The sequence below is a fragment of the Mya arenaria genome, chromosome 17 (genome assembly GCF_026914265.1).
Source record: "Mya arenaria isolate MELC-2E11 chromosome 17, ASM2691426v1".
Classification (NCBI taxonomy): domain Eukaryota; kingdom Metazoa; phylum Mollusca; class Bivalvia; order Myida; family Myidae; genus Mya; species Mya arenaria.
The window spans coordinates 55,380,462-55,405,118 of NC_069138.1; positions in this window are offsets into that span (position 1 = coordinate 55,380,462).

The window sequence follows — 24,657 nt, forward strand, 5'->3', positions numbered from 1 at the left end:
AGCATTTTAAGATGCATTATTACGATTTCTATAATTTATATATTATATTTGATCATCTTTAAGTTGCAAAAGCTTAACAATTATTTTAAGAACTAGGGTCTCATTCCTTCATTTTCTGTGTTTTAGATAGTTCAACTACCGATTACACTGATGCATGCGATATGGACGGTGCAATTTTATTTTAAGATTTAAAAAATAAAACAGTTGATACTGTTGAGTGGCGTCTCCTGTGTTCGATATTTGAATAAATGTTATACAAACCTCCATTTATAAAATGGGTGAAGACACTGTACTGTTACAAAATGTCAAAAAATCCAAAAAACGGATTGATCTCCGATTTATTTTCAGTATATCGTGGTTAACGGCAGGGCTATCCTCTTTTTGCAATGCTTTTATAATAACAGCTGAACGTATCGTTAAGAAAACATGAAATTTATGATGGTAAAAACATCCAGGGAAACATATTAAAGTTACTCAGCTCGCATAAGACGCAACTGTATGTTTAAAGAGTCATGGTGAAATACCAATTGTTCTTAATATAATTCAAGAATTTGGAAAATACTCAGGACTTAAGCTTAATAAGAGTCCCTGGATTAGCAAACGTAAATTAAATGAAATCAATAGTGTGCAAACTATTAAGATCACCACGTACAACGTTAACTCACTTAGTGTATACTTTGGGGAAAATACAAATACATGTTTAAATTAAAGCTGGACAGAAAAAAAAAGAAAAAAAAAGAAAAGTGTAAACAATTGATTGATAATTAGAATAAACGAAAATTTACATTCTTTGGCAATGTAACGGTTATAATAAAATCTTTTTCAAAAATTGATATACCTGGCTCACAACTATGTAAACCTTGATTCAGTTATAAAGATTGCTTGTTCCATGATGTTCAAGTTTTTTTGGAGTGGTAAAACAGATAAAATACAACGCACAACAATTAATGGTAACAAACTTGGTTTAAACCCCCAGTAAATTTACATTTTACTGACCGTTCCAAGGCGGTACCTTACAATTCTTGATAAACATACCAATTATTTTTTTATATGTATAGTATTTATGCACTGTGCTGTTTGTAGAGTTGTGTGCTGTTCTATGTTTCTTGTCTGTGAATTTGTGTTCTATGTCATTGGCGTTGCCCTTGCCACTAAATCGGGTTTATGTTTAAACTTTTTGCTACTGAGCATGTTTCTGTAGCTTTTTGCATATATATTGAAGATGGTTTTGAGATACCCGGTTTTAAATATATTCCTCAGACAATGCAATTAAAATGGATTACTTACTTACCAATACAATTAATGCAGACTCGATACTAATGCTATCAGTAATAGTAGATAAATTTATTATTTTCCTAATTTTTAATATGAACTATCAGTTTATCTATTAAATATATATCGATAGGTAGAAAAAGGTAACTTTGTTTAATAAAATTGGTAAATTCTTTGGATTCAGTTTAAACATTTACCCATTTATCAAAGCAAAATATCAGACACTTCAATATAATAATAAATAGTTAGGGGTAATAAATGAATATAAGTTTAAAATAAAAATATTCTTTTTAACAACTGGATTGACTCTAACATACATGATCTGATTTATGTTATATTAAATTTGGGCAACAATCAGTACAAATTATATTCTTCAAAAGCTAAAACATAAACAAAATTGGATAGCAGAAGTAAACTTTTAAAGTAGGCCATTCATAACAATTGGAAAGAAATTCTAAGATCAAATGTGTCTACAAGGACTAAAGTCTATTAATACAAACCTTAAAATTAGTTTCAAGAACAAACCACTCAAGAACTTGACAAACAAAAAGTGTATATCCAAATTTGTACATTTTAAGGAATGTCATACAAAGCAATATATCCATTATTATTGGGAAATACATTAACAAAAGGATATAGTTTTCAAGTTTTATTGGCAATATCGGCAACACAAGAGCCTTTGGCCATGAATAAGTAACATAAAACATATTATAATTCTTGCTATTATACTTCACATCAATTCATTGTTGATAATAAGGTCAAACAGATTAAAATAAAGTAATTACAAAAGGTATTGCAAAAAAAACGTTTTATTCACTTGGAAATCGAAAGATTGTCTGTGATGTATTTATCCATTGCAATAAAGTAGAAAATTATGAACATTTGTTTGTTAAATGGCACACTTTGTCATCGTTTTGGAGTGATATAAGGCAGTTTTACAAAACAAAGTGAAAGATAGAAATCTCATAAAATATAAAACAAAGTGAAATGGACTAGAAACTTGACCAAAAGGAAAGAAATATTGCAAACATGATTTTCAGTCAGATTCCTTACTATTTCCGCTTTATTTGAGAAAGAAGATCGAAACAGATAAACATTATGCACCATTTATATTTTGATAAAAGAGTTCTTCAAACTCATTAAATAATTATTTTTTTTCGCTTTTTGTTCAGCATATTAAAATATTAGGTAATATAATATTGTTTAAGAACCTTACAAAGTGTATCTACTTTCTATCCGACACATCGTTTGATCGTTTTGTTGAAGCTCTTTGTATATGTGTATGTTTTATAACAGAGTAAACGGAGTGTCGTAGATTGGCAATTTCAAAAAAGAAAAACATCAATTCATGTGTAACGTCGAATAAAGTAAAGGTTTTAGGACCAAAACATTAAATTCATTATCAGTCAACATAATTTTTCAATATAGCATCATACATAATACAATAACAAATGGTATCATGACATATTATGAAAGTAAGAGATATAATGTATTCATGTATAGATACATGAATCATGTATACAGACTAATTATCAATAGTAAATACACTAATCACCAAAAAAACATCATTGAGTAAGCATATTAGTACGAATTTTACGCGCCCAGTTTATATAAGTCATGAATTTCATTATAACCATCTCATTTCTAGCATTTATCAAAGAATTTAAGTATGTTAGATCTTTCAATATAAAACGTGGGTATATTACGTTTAGGTATCACTTTATACTAATGCATATACACAGAATATGTTACTTATCTTTAATGTCCACATATACACATAGTTCACAACATCAAAAGTGTCTGTCAATGCGATTTCTTCAATATCGGCTATTTTTAATTCTGAAACGGTGCCATGACATTTTCATCAGAGTCAATAGTAGTAACAAATAATCAGAAATGTTAAAATATAAATAACGCTCGTATTACAAATAAGTCTAAAATTCCTTATGTTTAGTAAACAAAGAATTACAACTTATATCCTCTCTCCAGCAGTGCATTTAAGATATAATCATTGTTTAAGTATAATAGGAATATTTTTCTTCAGTTAAATAAGGCTTTTCCTACGCATCACCAAAACCATACCAATATAATATGTGTTTAACATTATTCAGTACGTCATTCAAAGAGAACGTATACATATAACATATACATATAATGACATTATTTTACAATCTTCTGTATATAATAATTATAGCAAGTACTATTTTTCTACAATACATGTTTACAAAAAGTGTGCGTCTTCCTAATTCACCATAAATGGCAACACTACTTGCAGATAATGTAACACCTTAAATACGTTTACAGAAACGCAAGTGTATCCGTTCTATTATCTCCGATTTCTTAAAGCCCCATACTTCCGATAAGTAACTGAGTAAAAACTACAAATGCATCAAATAATTGGCATATTATCTTCGCCATAATACTTTAACATTTTAGATGTTATTTAAAGGACGTCTATTCAATAACTGTACATTTTAATTTAATGGTCAGTAACAATTTCTAAATAGTTTTCTAAAGAATCTAGGGGATTGTCACGATAAATAAAGTATTCGTAATTTCTTGGACGCTCTCGACGTCTATAACAAATAAGTTTTATTAAAGTTTACTCGTAGTCCCTATCCGTTATAATATGTATTTAAACTGTCCAAGCTGCGTTTCATATCTTCCATTTATTGATAGAAAATTGATAATCTCCTCAATAATTATTCCACTTTCAATATTTTACTGTAAATATAATTCCATATCATATTCGACCAAACGAAATTATACATTGATATAGCAGTTTGTTACACCTTTATTCTTATTCCGACACATCTTTGACCACATGGGCATTTCCATTCACATTGTCAAAACATTTCTTCACATCGACATATTTGCAATATAAACGTTTCCGTTATTGCTCGTTATCCAGAATCGTGTTAATTACGGATCTTAGACATTATATGGCGTCTGTTGTTGACTTAATATAAACATGTTTACCTCTGTTATTAATAACCGTATAGTTAAATTAGGTGACGAACATAACATAATTTCGGATGGTCAATACGGATTTCGAAAAGGTCGATCTACAACTGGTGCTGTTTTTATGCTTTATCCATTAATTCAGAATTATCTTTTTGAAATGTTAATATGATGAAAAGTTTTGACACTATTTAAAGAAGCGTATTACGGTTAAAGATGTACAAATTTGGAATACAAGGGAAAATACTTCGCGACATGTATCAAATCGTCAAATCTTGTGCAATATCAATGTCTTCATATTCTTATTTCTGAACTTACGCTGTTAGTATGCATCAAGGAGAAGTTATGTCTCCTTTATTATATCCTTTATTTGTAGAAGATCTAGAGTTGTATTTACAAAATAATATGTACTCTGGTCTGCACTTAGATGATATTATTTTGATATTGTTATTATTTGCTGATGACATGGCCATTGTACGCAAATCTCGTGAAGATATTCAAATTTAATTTAATAATTTATCAAGTTATTGTTATGCATTCGGATTGTTCCTGTAGCTTTTCGCATAAATATTAAATGCAAATACTGATAGACAAAACTTTTGGGCTTTTGAATATTGATCGGAAAAGCCCTAAATGCAATGAATGTCATGATTTTTATTTTAAACCCAAGAGTATGTGTCAACTTTTTGACGCCTTTATTGGTTCCATCTTAAATTAGTCAGTAGAGGTCTGGAAATTGACTGAATCTAAAGAAATAGAGAGAATTAACTTATTTTTTTGTAAAAGATTATTCAGAGTAAGACTTAAAACTTGCAATGCATGTGTTTATTGGGAAATAGGCAGATATCCTTTATATTTGCATAGATACATACATATATAAAGTTTTGGTTCAAGACTTACAATATCATTATCGAATCAGTAAATAACCGAGCTGTGTATTATTGTACTTAAGGTGGAACTGACGTCAGTGGCATATTTTGAAGACTCGTAGATTCAAAACTGTTCCGAATATTGAAAAAAGTAAAAACAGTCCCTAACTGGGCATATGCTCTTTTATTCGTATACCAATATTTAGACAGTAACTCGAAAAAAAAAATCATAGTCGCGTTCCACCTTAAGGTTGTCGCAGTTAAATTTATAATGTAAAGAAGATGTACATGATTTTGGATTTAGCCACGTCTTTGATAATGATCTCGATATTGATGTGCATATTTTCATTGAAGCTTTTAAATGTAGACTCTACGATACAAGATTGGTTCACAATAGAAAATAGTAGCGCATTGGATATATATATATATATAGAACCGTCAAATCTTGTTTAGCATATGAAACTTACTCAGATGTTCTACCAGGGAGTTTAAGATTTTACTTATAGACTATGAGCAGAAAAGGTTTTGCTACCCTACCCCCACCCCTGCCTGAGGGATTTTTGTAGACCATGATTTTGTTACGTAGTTTTACACACCAATAGCTTTTCAGCTAAAACCAAAGATGTTTCATGGCGCACTATACTGTAATTTACGTTACTTCAAAACTTGCAATATTTTATGATGAAAAACAAGCATCAAAATATCTGCATCGATTTGATGAGAAATCTGTAATTAGACATTAAACTTTAGACAATTTTGAATAAGACATAATATCAAGTTAAACTTTTACATTTATATTACGTTACATCATCAAAAAAGAATGTTGGCTGTTTTTTTATATTAGACAAATAATGCCTACAATGAACATTTCAGTCATTTTGCAATCCTATCTATACAGTGAACCTTGTTTATGGCACAAAAGCAAATAACAAAAAAATAAATAATATTATTAAGAAAAACCGTCACATTTTCTGATGAATGTGCAAGTAGAATACGTTACATTGTAAAAAAATACGTTACGAACAATTTCTTAAGCAAAGAGGACTACATTTATGAACTTCACACTTTTCACATCACAATTCAAATTAAATTAAATTGCAAAAACAAAATGAACGAGCTTCAAATTCAAATGAACGATATACGACAAAAAATACTAATCGGCATATAAAATACTTTACTTTAAGTTTCATTTACATGACATTACATTTTGACCCGATTAGTCATAACGTACCACTCCTAAATATTTTATGTTATTGGACTAGAAATATCAATTACATTATTTAATGGAAGTAATATTGTGTCCGTCAATTGTAGTTTACGTTACCGGTGTTAACAAGAATATCATTAACCATGCAGCGGGACTATAAAGTTATAATTGTACACAATATGTTAAAAATCACAGTCTAGAAATTTGCTCTACACCCTCGTGGGTTACTTCACGCCAATACCAATGTAGACTCATGATGACAGTGAACATAGGCCCACGACAATACCAATATAGACTCATGATGACAGTGAACATGGGCTCACGGCAATACCAATATAGACTCATGATGACAGTGAACATGGGCTCACGGCAATACCAATATAGACTCATGATGACAGTGAACATGGGCCCACGGCATAACGTGACAAATTGTAATGCTCAGACATCTTACCAATTTTGCATCATTTAAATGAAAAAAATGTCTACACGTTTTTAAAATCATACGTTATAGTTATTTTTTATAAAACATTCTGCAATCAATGAAGTCAAGTAACCTCATTTAATGTTCGTAATACTTTTAAAAATGTACTCGTACTCCAAATTATGATTTACCACAAATAATGCAAATTTTTAATAAACCAAAAAGGATAAATAAATGTCGAAAACAATTGTTCTTATGAAGGATACCGAGTGTAAGTTGAAATTAAGGCGAAAACAACACGGTATTTCTACCTTATGAGACGAAAAAATATCACAGTAAATCTTAAGTCAATCTCAGAAAACTGCGTGTTCAGAATTAAATACACTGTTACAATCTTGTTTTCAGTAAATGATATTTTCCAAAATATTGCGTAAGTAACAAAAGTAAAATTGTGTTTTTTTTCACTCAAAATCTATGTTTGTTATGCATGTGTGTGTATTGATTTTGAATTAGAGTGTCACTTTAACCGGTATGCGCGTAATATAGCAACATCCTGCTCTAGGCTGTATCAGGTTCAACTTCAACTACGATGTCAGTCATATTATCAAGCACCATCTCCTCAACGTCCTTTTCCGAGTCACTGTAATTTTCTTCTTCCCTAGTACACAAACTTTTGATGATATATTGTGAAACACTTTTAACACACGTCCACACGTTTTCAATACTACTTGAACCTTTTATCCAACCACTTCATTTATATCTCAAAGTCGTAGTGGGTAATTTTCATGGAAGTATTGCCAGACGTACAATTGCTCTACAACTCATGTTGATTCTGTAAGACGAGTCTAGTGAGAAACCCTGAGAACCTAGGTTCTTTTTACAGAATGTGTCATATCTCAATTTGTTTACCTTTTTTGGCTTACCAGCCAGCAGACAAAGCATTCAATTCCTTCAAGAATGTGACCAATATATATGCAAAATGCTACAGAAACATGCCGAGTAGCAAAAAGTTTAATCATAAACCAAGTTTAGGCAATGAAGCCGTATGAAATTGGTAATAGTCCTTTTTCTAGGATTTAAAGAGGCGCCATTGTTGTATCACACCTTGTAAAGCTAGAAAAGGCAAATATTACTGAACAAATATATTCTCCTTAGTTTTGACCAATTTCATTTTCAAAGAAAAATCTCCGCGTGTTACCTACACCAGTATGAAAAAACCTGAAATACCTCGTTCAAACCACTAGGACATCTGGAGATATAACAGAAAAACGTTTTAATGCCTGCCTCTTGTTATGATGAAAACAATGCCTCCTTGTGAAATATTTCATCATTGGCACCTTCAAGACTTGTAAGATTTTAGCATATTTTTCTTTGAACAACAGGGTCTCAAAACTTTTCAATTTTCTACTGGTCGAAACGTAAACATGACTGGTATGTCATTGTTGCCTACGTAGGTTTTATCACTGGTTCAAATTAGAAATAAAACCAGAATAAAATGTGTGTATAACTAAAGTGATTAATTTAGAAAAGGGTATTCATAATTTAACAGCATCACTCGTTTTCATGCAAAATATAACTAAAAGTAACGTAAATTACACACGCGTTATCTGCACAATGATAAGAAAGTTTATGGATTTATTGATGAAATCGTCTAAAACGTATTTAAAATATGACATACCTCTTTCATAAAGCAAATTAACACGACTTTATTCGAATAAGCACTCTTTGTAACATATTATTTCTATAAAAATGTTGCTTTTTGTGTGACGTTTTAACAGTAACGTCATTTACACTAATTCGCGTGGTATGAATTATTACAAAATCTTCATAGAACTTAAGAACGATGATTTACCAACTGTTATATCATAAACGATCATTATACGTAGAAGAAATAGTACAGATAAGACTTAAAAGTAACTTCTTAGGGTAACGTAGTTTAAAAGTCCGTAACTCACTTATGCCCCCTCCCTCAGAGCGTAAACATATCTCATCATTTTATGACATTTTGCTGAAACTTTTAGAAATTCAAAACCTTCAATATTTCCCCTGGGACGGGGCATGGCCAATTGGCAGCTTAAAGGGGCTATACACCGTATGATGAAATAGCGAAAAAAAAGAAAATTGTCGAAAACTGACATAAAAATGGCATCGATGTGTACAATGCATTGAAACTAACTAACTGAAGTACCACATATTTTACAATTATTTTTTCGCAGTTTTTTCGTATTTTTCCATTAAAAAAGATTCCTAGGTATGTATACCTAGTAGAATTCATTCTTATGTGTGATTGGCTAGTACATGTTATCACGTAATATTACCAAGTTAGGTATATAGCTTAAATATTTTTACATTTTGGTATATTTTTTTTTACAATAATTATTATGATATCAAAAAAGTAAAACATTTTATTAAATAATTGTCCTGAGATTCATGAGATTTTGTTGGTGCCAATCTGATGAATAGTCCCTTAAAGGTCTATTAAGTCAATAACAGTTATCTGTACATCCACTTCATATTCAAACTGGTAGATATGCCACAAAATAGAATACGTAGAGCTCAAAGGTATTGTCAATGCTGTAATTCTTTGGATATCGAAGACGAATTTCACTATACATGCATCTGTTCTTATTATGTTGCTCTTAGAAATAAACATCTAATGCAATACTGCTTCGTAAAGCTGTCAGTGTTTAGATATATCCAGTTATTAAATTCAACTAACAGAACGGAACTTATAAAAATATGGATCTTTGTTAAAGAATATCTTAAAAAAGATCAAGCTTACTATATGATACTACTAAATTACATTTATTAGCCATGTTCACCTTCCCATTGATTGCTTATTGATTTTTTTATGCATATTTGAATGTTGTTATGCGTTTTATTATTGTTTGTTATTATCATTGCTCATACACGTTGACGTATTGTATCACAAAATGTATGTGTTGTGACAATGTACTATGTGCAAGTCAATAAACTGTAAGTACGTCTGTCTGTCGGTCTGTCTGTTGAAAATCCCTTGCGAAAACCGAATTGTAAATCTGAAACATTGTTGACCACACATTTTACAACTAACCTCAATATCGGAAATACGCTTCAAAGTTGTGAATTATTCATGCACCTTGATGAAGTTGTGCTCAAAAGGTTAAACACTCGTGCACACACAAGAAACATTATTTTCACAACAACGTTTTTACAAATGCGTACATTTATCTGGAATGGTTAATTATATAATTACTTAGATAATTAAGGTTATTCTAATATTAATAATTATTTCAGATTGTAGCTGTGATGAAGACTGTGTATTTTACAATGACTGTTGCTTTCCTCCCAATGCAACTCCGCAGTTTGACTCAGATGAAAAATGTGTTAAAGCCGTTAGTGTGCAAAATTCCTCGAGAGTATTTAACTTGCCGCCTGCTTTCTACATGGTCACAAGTTGCCCTAAGTCCGCTGTTGGTGAAAACAGTATGAAAGACTGCTGGAAATTCAAGGACGTAGCACCTTGGGGTCCTATGCTGCCGGTGTATTCAAAGTCAAAACACAAAATTTACATCAATGAGGCGTGTGCGGCGTGTAACGATGTGTTTGGTGGAGTTCCTCTTAATCCTACATTCAGCTGTTCAACGCTGCGTCATACAACCACGCTCACATTGATTGACATATTGGGAGATGCTGTTGCATTAACCTCCGAATGTTTTGTGTACCTAACAGAGGAAGGTGTCGAGTATAGTTACCTTATTTCAAAGAAACGTTGCTATAGTGGGATCATTTTAAACACGTGCATATGGTTCAACGGTATTCCCCTTTCTCATTTTGAAATTTCGGCAGAAACTATTGCTGACTTATGTCACAGTGAATTTTATTCACCTACCTTTACTGGTCGACTCGTTTATAAAAATATATTTTGTGCAATGTGTTTCGAAAATCAATTCAACGAATGTCTCTTTTTTGGCGGAAAAGAAATTGAACTTCCGGGAGCGTTCACGCTGATAATCAGTGGATCCTGGCTCACATCTTACAAAACGCGTAAAGGAGATCAACCAGCCAAACCCTTAGCATGTAGAATACTGCCTGATCACACGCTAGTAAGAAATTATGATTATTATTTTATATTGAGAATAATATTAATAATTATATACAACTTCGGGTGGTGGTTTTTAAACAAAGAGGTGAAAAAGTGATGTTTTTTATCTTTTATCTTTTACATTTTAAAACCCAAATTTTAATCAATTCTGGAGGGGTAAATAAAAACGTTTCTTCAACCCCATTGCAGTTTTTAATCTTTATAGTAAAAACATACATATTATTTTGATGCGGGTGTCGTATGTTTGTGTTGTTTTTATTAAAATTGAGTATGATGGTTTTAAACGTTTGCCGATTCAGTACCAAAAGACAGGGAATCTGAAGCTTAGTAGTTATAATTCATTATGTTCGTTTTTATTTTAAAATGTATATATTCATAGTCCTAAAATCATTTTACTATTGAGATTATTATATAGGTATAGAATACATAAATTATATAACATTATGCTGAACACAACGGAGATATATTTGGACGATTACACAGCCGGGAAAACCGTATTGAACGAGCCTTTAGTTAAATGTGTTTCCCATCTGTGAACTCTTCCATACTTAAAAGAGCAATGTTACATAACTTGATATGGTTTTCCTAGCTGTGAACAGAACAATGGTTAATAACCAGAAAGACCGTGAACAAGAAAGTTATATTAAGAATTTATGAAATGAAATACATTGTTCAAAGGTCTATACGCTTAGACCTGGCTCTAAGGCAATATGATTCTTAAAAGCGCATTGAGTATAAGATATGTTATAGTAGATGTTATGTAGGGATACTCGATACTCCTGCTTCGGTTACGTGCACTACATACGACGCTTTTTCGACAAAATTTTAACTTGTAATTTCATTCTGGACTTAATTTTGGTAAAATTAGTATATACAAATTCATTTTAGCTCGATTGTGACGAAAGCTAAGCTTATAGAATCACTCTCGAGTCCGTTTCCTGGGCAGAAACCAGTACTGTGTCCTTTTTTGAGAGGCCATGAGAAAGTACCCCTGATGGGGATCGAACTCACAACCTCTTGGGTATTGAGATATAATTAAACTATAATATTTCCACAAAATATCATTATTTTCAGAAATATTGTAATTGACTTATATATAAAAGACGTATGCACTGAAATACACATGTTGAAATACAAGACAAGCGAAATGAGTTTTACCTTCCATTCCAGGATACCAGAGATTGCAGGCCAGTTCACTGTCCAAATGGCCAATACAGAAACAAAGACGGTGAATGTGAAATTCCAAATATAAGCTGGAGCACAAATGGTCTTGTACTGTTTCTTAAGTTATCCCCGACTGACGATATACATGTAGGTGTTGGCGAAGAGGCTTATTTGTTAATATCTGTTCCTCTGAGACGCGGATGGGTCATGCATAGTGCATTCTATACAGTATCTGACAATTATGGAAATAATGATAGTGTAACTGTTCAATACATTGCACTCGAATTGATAATGAGAATAGACCAGAGAAATTATCTAAACATAGATAACGAAATGTTAAAGGAAGTGATATGGGATTTACAACGTTCAATGCAGCAAGAATGGAAAATCAGCATCTTTGGCAAGCAATCGTTCTGCAGAGCTGAACTTATGCCTTACCACTCGACCCGACTAGTCGAGATAGGTCCCAACAAGTGGAGCTTTGTTTTAAATAACAAGTCTTCTGACACGGGATTCAGGAACAGAACAACAACCGTACTTACTTTAGCGTATGTACGTGGTTTTCGACTCGATGTAAAGGACATGGTTTTTATCGGCAAACAGTTTATTTGTAATCGAGTAGTTTTTTGCGGAGATGAAATTGTACTTTCTGATGATTACTCTGAAGTAATCATAAAGAAATTTGATATTCATCTTACTGAACTAGCATTTGTTGCCACAAGGAGTACACATGATGTCAAGTGCGCGAAGGTGTGCATTGATGATGTGTTGTTTAGCGTATATAACAGTGGACTGGTATTAAATAACCATGTTGTTGCGAAGACATTGATAGTTGTCAAGAGTGCAATTTTATTTTTGAAACTTCAATATTGACATAGAAACCAGTGGAAACAATAACTTATGACACCAAACACACCGTAATAAACATTAAATTTTAAAGCATATCAAAATTTAAAGCTTGTGTATGTGTCGTCAGACTTCTGTTAACCAGGTGTGAAATCCTTAAACCTGCGCTCTCTGTATGACCACTCTATCTGTTGATGTCAACGAATAAAAACATAAATAAATAACAAGTTTAATCCGGGCTCTTCAAAACACTTCTACCTAATAAAAAGGTGCATCAAAATTTGATCACAATGTATTACTTAGCCACCAGTCAACCACAAACAATAACGATAAACATTCAAGCGATACCAGCTTTTGTTTCAATGTTGACAAAATCCGCCTGTAAGTATTGTATAGAAAGAGAACCGAAAATCGGAAAAATCAGAAAAATGCATACAGACAAATGTACTTTCCACAATCGTTTTTTAAACTTTCAATGTGTCTTAAAGGTCAGTTTAAGGAATGCTTGGCATTACAATTTCGTGCTGTGCATCTTCCACTTATTGCACTGATGTCACAGTAAGGGCCAATTTCCTGTTTAATGGTCTATTGGGTCAGAGCCTTGTAGGGACCATTTATATAATAAAACTCCCAGAACTGCACAGCAGGATATTCTGATCAGAGATCGGATAACACAATAAGGCAAAAAGGATAAGATCAATACATCGAGGTTGTTTACAATACACGATTATATTTTTTTTTTTAATTTTTATTATTATTTTTTTTCATTTTTTTTGTGGGGGGGGGGGCACTTATAGAAGGATTAAACTAGGGTTTTTAATTGTAAAAAAGTTCTTTAACTGTGATATTTTCTTAATTAATATAAGTAATTAATATCAAATGTAAATACGCAATTTGAATGCTTTAGCTATTGTCTTCAATACATCCCCCACAACATACTACAATGGATATAGTAGACAAAAAATGAAACGAATTTATGATTGAACAATGAAAATCATTTGTATTTCATGACTTAAGGTTTGTTTGGACTATTACCCGACCCATCAGAAAGAACACATCTTATCGTTCAGTTTAAAATGTGACAGATTTATTGTTATTTAAACAACATACAATAATAGCCAAACAAAATAACGAAAATGATATAGGTATGAACTTGTCATAAATACACTATTCATTATCTCGACAGAGCAGCACCTGTTTCTTCAACAACACTCGTGTGCAACTGCTCTGACGGGGGTATATCTGTGACTTAACATCTCCAGTGTTATATTTTTTATTTTAAATATAATGCAAACCAATTAAGGACTAAACACACTCGAGTGCATCATCTCTTATTAAGGCTACTCAACGCCAATAAGACATCATTTTTAGCAATCAAGCCCTTTCCGCGCCAAACAAAACCCATAGAAGCTTTACTAAAGCCTACTCAATGCAAAAACGACCATCTTTCAACCATTACGTCCATTCAGACCTGAACAATTTGTGACATAGGCTAAAAGATTAAGATTCGTAATGTGTGGTGAAGAATTATATGATATATTTGGTCAATGAAAAAGAAATCGTGTGGTTTGTTTCGAATATTCCGGTACACACTGTAAGTTAGTTTTATTTAGAGCAAGGTTCCCTTAATTTAAAAGTGTTCACATGTAAACCATTTTATCTTTACACATGAATACAGATAAAAAAATATAGAACAACTATAATTTTTCTGCAACAACGTTTCACTGAACTATTTATTATAACGTATTGTAAGGGTATACAAATAATAATTTCAAGCTTGACTTACTGATCCTAGAGTTCAAAAAAGTCATTTTAAGAAAACTCTTAGCATACTCTTAAGATTTGCCTAATTAAAGAAAGATGAATAACCTCCAGATACCTCTTATCAATTTGACATTTCACGATGTTAACTCTAGACCAATAGTTTTCTTTAATATCGCTGATATATGTATGACAATTGCCATCATCAGCAGGGAAAATATCCAGGTTTTTGTGACAAACAAACGGAACATCAGGGTCAAATATCAACACAGGCGGGTGAATTGGTTTGTTCCTTTTCCATTAGGATTTCATAACCAGCCACTTATCAGCCCACATGTAATTTTGTTGATATCGGTCTGTAGTGATAGAGCGGCAGTTTGGGGTCTTCTATATCAAAGGGACTTATTCATCGGCAAGAATATTTGAATCTCGTTTACAACATAATTTTTGTTTACAAGAAACAAACGAGGACCCACGATTTGGCCCCACGGAACTTAACTTCCGATTGATTTAGTGCTGGATAGGCTACCGCAATTACCACACGCTGTTGCCTATGTTCTAAGAAGTTTGGCAACCAAGACAGTAAGCAATCACAACGATCTGCCTTTTCCGAGTTTATCAAATAGAACACGGTGCCAGACTTTATCAAATAATTTATTAATATCAAAAAAGACAACTCGTATTTCTAAACCATTGTCGAAAGCTTGACAAAAACTATAATAGAGGTAGGTAAGCTTCTTTACAGTAGAATTATCTGGAAGAAAGCCGGATTGGAATTAGGTATTGTGATTTATGGATAAAGTTGAATACATGATTGAATATACTTATTTCATAGACCTTCCATATTATATTTAAAAGAGGGATTTGACAATAATTTAATGGGTTGTCAACATTGTTATATACCATTTAGTATTTTAAGCGGTTTAAAAGAGATACAATACAATACTTTTAAATGATCAAATGAGTTCAGCATTTGATCGAAATAATATACATGCATTAAAGATAAGCTTCAAATGGTTAGTAAAGATAGCATATTGTCCTATATTGTATTGTATTATGATACATTATAGTGTAATATTGTATGATTGCAAATATTATAATGTTATTAATTATGTAATTTCATATTGGCCCAGAAAAACTCGGCCAATATGAAATCACCTAGTTAATAAGTATTTAATTAATTAACTATTATGTATGGTGCAACATTTTGGTTAAAACATTCAAATAACTAACGTTAGTTCACATTGAAGCCATATTTATCTCTTATTCGTCCATGCTGTCTGCTTTTCTAGACTTGATTATGCTGATTTTGACGTGCATTCTTTTAGTGAAATAGCAAATACTTATGAATAAAGCACTGCACAGTCTAAGGAAGCATGTCTTTACGTCTTAATTTTATAAAACGTTTGAAAAAACATCAAACACTTCACCAAAAAGGTTTAAACGAAGCACAGTTTTCAAAACTGTCGGGAAAACAACGGAGAACAAAATGGCTACCTTTTGTTCATCTTTTATGCGCCAGGTGTAGGCTGCATTTTTCAGAGCTCCTGAATATTAGTAGGTTTGAGTGATTTATACCTGGGCTTATATTCTGAAAGTTGGACATAGTGGATGTTATTTTATTGTGATTGCAGTGGTGTAAAATTCAACTGGATTTTGTAAATGATTTTAGAGTTATTTGGATTTTAAACAAACATTTTGAGACATATTTTGAAAAGTATTTCATGACCTGCAGCAATTATGTGTTTTACTGAGCGAAAATCATCACGGTTGGTGTATACAAGAGCAGAGCTGTACAGTATTGGACAATTATCAGGTGCACAAAGGAGGCTTAATCCTATGACTTACAAATCATTGAAGCAAATTGGCTTAGCACAATACAGAGGGACTAGAGGTGGTAGTTATCAGATTAGGCGACCATGGGACACTAACAACGGTGTAAATAGCAACAATTTAAAGTTACTGCCCCAACAAATTACAAGTATTGTTGGGTCTAATATTGGGACTAAGTCAATTAAAATATGTGAGCACTATGGGGGAAACATAATACGTATTCAGCCCGACAACTGCACACAAACAGCAGGGAAGAAAAACATAAGAATTTGCTCCGTAAATACTCGATCAGTTAAAAATAAAACATTATCAATATGTGATTTTATCCTTACAAAGGACTTTGACATTTGTGCCATAACCGAAACTTGGCTCGGTAGCTCTGTAGATAAGTCATGCACCAGTGAACTAGTACCAGAGGGTTACAAAATGAAGCATGTCCCTCGTAGAGGTAGGCGAGGCGGAGGGGTAGCCATCATTCACAAAGCTTCCATACACATCAACATTATTGCATCAAGCAAAGACCATGATTTTTCTCAGTTTGAGTTCATGGATTGAAATGTGGTTATAGGCAAACATTCAATACGGCTTGCTGTTATTTACAGACCACCCCCATCAAGAGAAAATGGCCTGAACGCAAACACGTTTTTAGAGCAAGAATGGCCCCTTTTCTTATCGAAACATGCTACAGAAGGCAACTCTTCAGTAATTGTAGGAGACCTCAACTTTCATCTCGACCAACCTACAAATAGTGACACCAAAAAGTTTAATAGCAATTTAGATGCTTTTGGCATGCATCAACATGTTGCAGAACCAACCCATGTTGCTGGACATACACTGGATGTAGTGATAACCAGAGATAATAACAATGTCATTTCAAATGTTGAAGTCATAGATCCTGGTCTGTCAGATTCCAACGGAAGGATCTCACGTGACCACTTCGCAGTTACATTTCATGTGGAAGCTTCCAAGCCACCCCCAATTCGTAAAGCTGTGTCTTACCGAAAGTTGCGTTCGATTGACATTAATTCATTTAGAGACGATATTAGGAAAACAGTTCTTTTTAACGCTCGAGGAATATCTTCAAATATTGATAACTTCATTGAAGAATACTCAAATGAACTGACGTTAATTTTGGACAAGCACGCTCCATTGACAACCAAAACTATCACGTTAAGACCTTCATGTCCATGGTATTCTGAGCAGCTTCATGATGCAAAACATCAGAAACGCAAATTAGAACGAAAATGGCGTGAGAGTAAACTTTCAATTGATCATGACATTTATAGATCACATTGCGCTGTGGTAAATAGGATGCTGAAACAAGCCCGTGTTGACTTTTACACAAGCAAAATTGAATCTTATGGGAGTGACCAGAAAAGTCTGCATAGAATAACTAAAACTCTTCTTGGAAACACAAATGAGGTAATTTTACCATTGCATTCGTCTCCAAAACAGCTCGCTCAGAATTTCAGCGACTTCTTTATTGGGAAGATCGAAAATATCAGAGACAATATTACCTCACAAAAGCAGTCTTCATCTGGTGTTGGTGATATAGAAGCTGATTATATAGGAGTTAAATATGATAAGTTTACACCAACATCGGAGGATGAAGTGAAATCGATAATCCGTAAGTCAGCCAGTAAATCATGTGAATTGGATCCTATCCCAACATGGTTACTTAAAGAATGTCTTGATGAGCTTACACCTGTGATGACCAAAGTCATAAATGCATCCCTACAATCTGGATATGTGCCACGATCATTCAAACACTCACGAATAAGACCACTTCTAAAAAAGCCAAGTCTAGACGCAAATGTTCTTAAAAATTACAGGCCAGTGTCTAATTTGCCTTTTATATCAAAAATCTTGGTGAAAGTGGTAGATGTCCGAATTGAAAATCATCTAAAAAACAATAAACTTCATGAAGTCAACCAGTCAGCCTATCGGAAATTCCACTCAACCGAAACCGCACTGTTGAAAGTTCAAAATGACATTCTTCAATCACTGGACAGAAATAATGTAACTATATTCTAGTAATGTTAGATCTGTCGGCTGCTTTTGATACAATTGACCACGAGACGCTTCTTACTCGCTTAGAACATCACTTCGGTATCACAGGGACACCACTTTCATGGATGAGGTCCTACCTCAGTGATCGCTATCAAACAGTAGCCATTAATGGTGAACTCTCGGACCCAGTGCTGATGAAGTACAGCGTACCCCAAGGGTCTGTTCTTGGCCCCAAAAACTATACAATGTACACAAAGCCTGTTGGAGCTATTTGTAGAAACCATGACTTGGACAACCATTTCTATGCGGATGATTCGCAATTATACTTATCGTTCAAACCATTAAACACAATTTCAATTGAAGAATCTGTCAATCGCATTGAACACTGTCTGAATGACATAGTGAAATGGATGAACAACAACATGTTAAAGCTAAATGCGGACAAAACAGAATTAATCATATTCTCATCTGAGCACAACTCAAAAACAGTTTCAAATGTCTCCGTCACCGTCGATGGCTCTGTAATCAAACAATCACCAAGTGTTAGGAATCTGGGCGCTTATCTTGACTCAAACATGAAACTGGATCAACACGTCAATAGTGTTTGTAGAAATTCTTACGCACAATTGCGACACATTGGCCATATAAGACCTTATCTAACACTGAACGCAACCAAATCTCTGGTAAACTCTCTTGTAACATCTCGCATAGACTACTGCAATGCTCTCCTGTACGGTGTTCCAAAGCAGATATTAAACAAACTACAAACTGTTCAAAATACGGCAGCTAGAATTGTTACGAGGACAGCAAGGTACGACCATATAACCCCCGTGCTACAGGAACTACATTGGCTCCCTGTGCAATGCAGAGTAGAGTACAAAATTCTAACACACACATTTAAAGCGCTCCATGACCAATCGCCTGCGTACATTGTGGACATGTTAGAAATATACAGAGCATCCAGAAATCTGAGGTCGAAAAATAAGTCACTGACGTTAGTTGTGCCTAAATGTCGGACGGCGCGTTATGGTGACAGAAGTTTCCAGTCAGCATCAGCTAAGTTATGGAATGCCCTACCATCTGACATCAGAGACTGTAACACCTTGCAAAGTTTTAAGAAGGCTCTGAAAACCCACTATTTTAAACAGTATTATGGACGATAAGTGTTTTATTATTTTATTTCCGAGTGCATGGATCTATCCGGGATTTAACAGCTTGTTGTTACTTTATCTTTAAATTTTATTGGTTTTCACTAACTCTGAAATTATTATTCTATTATTTTATAGTTATTTCAAACATTTTATATTATATTAATTTTGTACATATGTACTATGCATAAACACTTTGTTTTAATTGACTAGCGTTAATATTGTTATAAGCATTTTAGTTTGTCTATTGTTTTATATTACATTGTAAAGCACTTTTGAACATACTTTATGTATGAAAAGAGTGCTATAGAAATATGGTATATAATAATAATAATAATAATATTAAAATCATTTCCAGCATATTTCTCATATAAGGCGAGTTTCGACAGCCAATGAAAATGGTCAATTTCTCAAATCATATATTTGGCGAGTTTTGTAGCTAATCAAAACAGAGGATACTCATATTGGCCTAGTTTGGTTGACATTGGCCGAGTTTGAGCGAGTTTTGGCACATATCTATTGCTAACTGTCTGATATTGCTACCGCGATTCTGCCTGTATCGCGTCAAATACGTAATAGTTGATGAATGTTTCTTGATATGAGGAGAGAATGTATAATCTGTCTTTTCGGTCTACGAGTTCCTAATATACGTTTGTTCGAACTCGCTTAGCTCAAATTACTCGTTGGCCCGAACTGGGTGAACATATTTATACAAAAGGTAAAAGTTCCCGCAAAATACTGGCCTTCGAGCCAAAGGGGTACGGCAGTTTGTGATCTCGAAAAGTAGGATATCAACTTAACTGGACTTACAGACCAGCAATCTCATAAAGTATGACATATGATTGTTACAGCACCCACAACCTTTTTGATTGTGAGGGTAGAAACATCCCCTTCAACTTTAAAACGTTCTCATAACACCTCAAGTGTGGGCACATTTGAAATTTAACTCTAAAATTTTTAAACCTTAATACTATCTTTCAAATCAAAATGTTATTGTACAATTCATTTAGTAGAAGTTTATTGATGTATTTTTATTGTATGTTACTTCAGTGTATTCGTATAAACGTGTTTATATTTTCAATTACAATGGATATTCAAAAACAAAAAACATATGGTATTTGCATTATGTTGTGACCTTCAGGGTGTGGGGATGGAGCTGATTTCATTTCAAACGATAAAAGAAATATTAAAAATAAAACAATAAATAAATAAATCATGTATCTCCACAAACTGAATAGCAGTCAATAAATCATATTGCAGTAAAAGTCTGCAGAACAATTTTAAGGGATATGTGAAAAATTAGATATCAGGGCCGTTTTACCTTTGTATGCCTTAGTCGGTACTCGGTGACTTCCCCTATATAGCCCCTGGAAATTCATGTTTTCAGAAAAATCAACATACAAGAAGAAAAAAAAAATATTTTGAAAATATCAAAACAAAATCGAATAATCTGAAGCGAGAATAATGCGGCAAAAATAGTAAATACCCTGTTGAATGACCGTAGGGTTAATGATCGGCAATTCTCACCGATAGGGGAACTGATTTTCAATATTCTGCAATTGTTCACAGTCTCGCTCTGGGATTGACCAATATCAAATATAACTTTGAAAAATGTAAATATATACCAGTATACCTTCCGGCGCGTCATAATATAAGAACTTCAGCGAGGATAGAGATGATTAAATTGGCGCCGAATAAATATCATCACACTATCAATATTGTCATTGCTTTTCAGCATAATGTTAGTTTGAAAAGGCTGTCCCATGTCTGATATTATAGATTTGCGTATTTTGTTCTTTTGAATACTACGTTATTTAATCGGTTGCTAAATACAACTTGTACTTGTACAACAACGGGTGACACTCTGGCGTCAAATCGTGCCAACGAGAATGATTAATATAACGTTGTAATAACTTGTTGTAAAATAAATGAAATTTAACTTAAACGGGTAACAACTCGTACCAGTTGAGGTTGTTGTAAGGCAAAATCTTGGCGTGTAACAATGTGTAATTAACTTTGCACAAGACTGGGTGATGTTGGCGCATTAAACACGTTAAGTTTGTTCATATCTGCAAATATTTGCTTTTTCAAACTTGCGACTTACTTACTTACTTAGATCTAAAACGTTAATTTTAAGGGTTTTGGGTATTTGCAGTTGTATTGACGACTGTGTGCTTTTGCAATTGCTGTTTTTCCCTCAATTCAACTCCAAAGTTTAATCCCAATTAGCTTAGTATGACGGACCCCTGGAAATTTAAGGACGCTACGCCTAAGGATTCGATGCTGCCAGTGCATTCAAAGACAAAACACGAAATTTACCTCGATGAAGAGAGTGTATCGTTTCGTGACGTTTTTATTGATCCTACGTTTAGATGTTCTACGCTGCGTCGTGAGAATATGTTCATAGTGATTGATAAATCGGAAAGTTTAGGTCTATTGACCTTCGACTAGTTTGTAAACCTGACTGAGCAAGGTGTCCAGTTTTACTTACCCGGAATTCATATAATTGGGTTTTCCCATATCGGTTCAAATAAAAAAGTTATATTTATGCTTCTGAAAATATATGGTATATTATTTTGAAGTAAAATGTTGCTGGTACCAGAGGACTAGCTGAAAAAAACACAGTAGTTTTATACTTCCGGGCTTCAACTATCGAATCGAAAATCAAAGGTAGAAAATGATGTTGACAGAGCCGCATAACATATCAGACCTATAAGTTCACCATGATTATGAGCAGGAAAAAGGCAAAACCCATAAAATATGGCCTTATGTTCACTGGACTAATATGAAGCTATATATGTGTCATCAATTGGAACTGTTTACTTAAAATGTAGATTGTAACCATTCAAAACTCATTTATTTTACCCTCTGCCGGTACCTTGACAAATTGTACGACTTTATTTTTTTTGTGGATCTTTTGTTGTTATTACTTTTAAGTTTGAAAATAGAATAAAAACTACATGGGCAAGCCAAGTAGTCAAGCATTCAACATAAACCTTGTTTAAAGCCACAGGGTAGGGGCCAAAAACACTCTGAACGCGAGTCATAAATTTTCAAACACTAATCAGATAAGTACTAAAGGGGCATGGAAAGTAGTCCAGAACAGAAACAAATAACTCCTATTTAGTGGTACAAGGCACGGGCCAAAACGACAACAAACTAGAGACTCAAATGTACAAACTCAACAATCATAAATACAAACCCACACACACATATATGCAAGCCTTTTAGACGACTCCCCTATGCTTATAATGCTACCATGTATTCTATGACAAATTTATGGCGAAGGTCGTTATATTATATTATATATTTTAACTACTTTATAAAGTTATTGTGTAAGACCAATACTCTTTTTTAAAAAATATTTCAATTATACAGGGCACACTTTCGCGTTTCATATTGTTCTCATGTGAAAAAAGAGGAGTTGACCTTGAATATAAAAAATGTGCAACAGAGTCGCTGAAAGAGTGCACATACTTTGGTACTATTAGAATGAATTCATTCTCAAAGCAATATATCTTACCCAAAATGACAGATGTTAAGATGTGACTTTGAGCTAAAGAACTTAAAATTAATCAAAATATTCCAGACTGTAGTTGAATTTTTAAAATGATGATGCTCTTTTTAAAAAAAAAAAATCATCGATCGTATTCCACTATATTGACGTCACGTCATAACAAGTGTAAATGCGCGATGTCAAATGATGTCTTTAAACAAACGTTAGCAAAAGTGCGTGATTTAAATGACATTAATGAGGAAATCATATCGTTTCAGTGGTTAAACCGGTATTGCTTAGAATAAAAAGGTTTTCCAGAATGTCGTTTTATATAAGAGTGAGGTTGTGCACACAAACTGGTTTATACCCCCAGTAAATTTACATTTTACTGACCGTTCAAAGGCGGTACCTAACCATCCTTGATAAACATACCTAGTTTTTTTATATATATATAGTATGTATGCATTGTGCTGTTTGTGGAGTTTTGTGCTGTTCTTCCATGCTTCTTGTTTGTGATCTTATGTTCTATGGCTTTGGCGTTTACCCAGTGCCATTAAACTGGGTTTATGTTTAAACTTTTTGCTACTGAGCTTGTTTGTGTAGCTTTTCGCATCAATTAAGACTCTTGTGCATTTTTTTGCCGTTTTGATTACATTCGGCTGCAACCTCGTGAAATTTAAATCTGAAAATTCCGATCACTCATGGCGAATGTTATTAACCTGATCAAATCGCAGGACTAGATACCCAATTGTTAATATATATAACTGTTTATAGACTGTTGTTTATGCATATAGAGCGTTGGCAGTATTTCACTTTTTGTTGCAAACAGTTTCATTAAAACCATGTGTTTGATAAGTTTGTGTTTTCGCAGGATCTGTCTAAGGTCATCACATACAAATGATTTTCAAGTTCAATCATCAGTTCGTTTTATTTCATTGTTAGACTACTTAACCTATTGATGTATAATTTTGGGAATCTATTGAAGGCAATGAATAATTATATACGTTATTCAAAGTTCGTTTTCGCATTTCTTTTCATGATTTTCTGAGTTGATCTAAGGAAACTGATGTTTTCATGTTTTGCAAGACAACAGTCTTACAACCTGCTTGTAAAACTAGACACTGAAGGTTAAAAGTAGTGTTTAAGAATATTTTTCTTTACACCTTTTTCTTAGTATTGCCACATTGGGTCCTTTACGATGCAATACTAAAATGCGGAAATTGTCAACATTGAAACAAAAAGTGGCATTATTGAATATGCATTGTTATTGTTTTGGGTTAATTGACGATAAAGTAAAACAACGTGATCAGTTTTGTTTGCACATTTTTATTGGATAATAGAGTAATGGACAGTTTAAAAGAGACCCAATTTAACCTGTTATTTACCAATGTTTTAATTCGTAAAAATGAACAGATACAATGGTCAACATAGAGAATCTAGGATTAAGGATTGCCTGCGTAGTAGAGGTCTGACAACACATACTCACTTTTATGAGTGAAATGTTTAATCCGTTATGTTTGGTGTCATAAATTTCAGTTTGCACTGATTTCTATATCAATAGTGTAGTTTTAAAACTAAAATTGCA